We start from the raw sequence: 826 nt of genomic DNA, 5'->3' as shown, positions 1-826 counted from the left end.
GACTCAGTTATTCTTAGGTGTCACTTACCATCAGCTAGTTCCACAAGCACGCGCTGCCCGTGAGCTGCCTCCACCCTTCCCCGCCCCAACCTCGACGGGACCCAACACCTGTTTCTTCGAGTTCCTGATACAAAGCTGCTTAAGGTTCCCAGAATAAACAACAAACAAACAAACAAACAAACAAACGATGGCGAGTCTCACGGCGAAAGATGCGAAGCGTCCTCACCCGCATCGCCGTATTTACCTTGCTCCTCACCCCGAAATCTGCAGCATGTCCCAGGTTAACTGCCCCAAACCTCGGTCGTCGAGCCCCCAGACCCGCGGCCCCTAGCTCTCTCGGGTGAAGGCTGCACCTCCTACGTTATGGGGGTGACAGGCCTTCCGACGAGCCATCCCCGCGCCTCACTCCTTCCTTGCTCAGAACTCACAGCGTCGGCCCCCACCCTGCCCGCCTCCTGTCTCTGGGGAGCAGGCGTCCCCTCTCCCCGCGGAGGCTCGGCCCTCCTTCCTGGGGTCCTCTCCTCCCTCTAGCCCTTCCACTCTGCCTACGCGTCCTGGACACCTTTAAAACATCACCCTCTCACTGTCCATTAACTGAACTCACTGAAGAAGCCAATTGTACCCTCTGCCTTCCTCTCCAAGTTCCTCTGCTTGATGGTTTCCAGGCCCAGAACCCTCTCGAAACTGCATTCTCAAAATCCACCAGCCTCCTTCCTGACCACTCCAGATCTCAGTGCCAGCGGCTTTATTTCTAAAGTCTCTTGTGGCTTCCAGCTTCCTAAATTTGCCTTGCTTCCCACTTCTGAACCCCTGGAGCTGGAACACC

This window comes from Pteropus vampyrus, unplaced genomic scaffold (assembly GCF_000151845.1).
Source record: "Pteropus vampyrus isolate Shadow unplaced genomic scaffold, Pvam_2.0 Scaffold72, whole genome shotgun sequence".
Classification (NCBI taxonomy): Eukaryota; Metazoa; Chordata; class Mammalia; order Chiroptera; family Pteropodidae; genus Pteropus; species Pteropus vampyrus.
Note: the sequence above shows the minus strand (reverse complement) of the source record.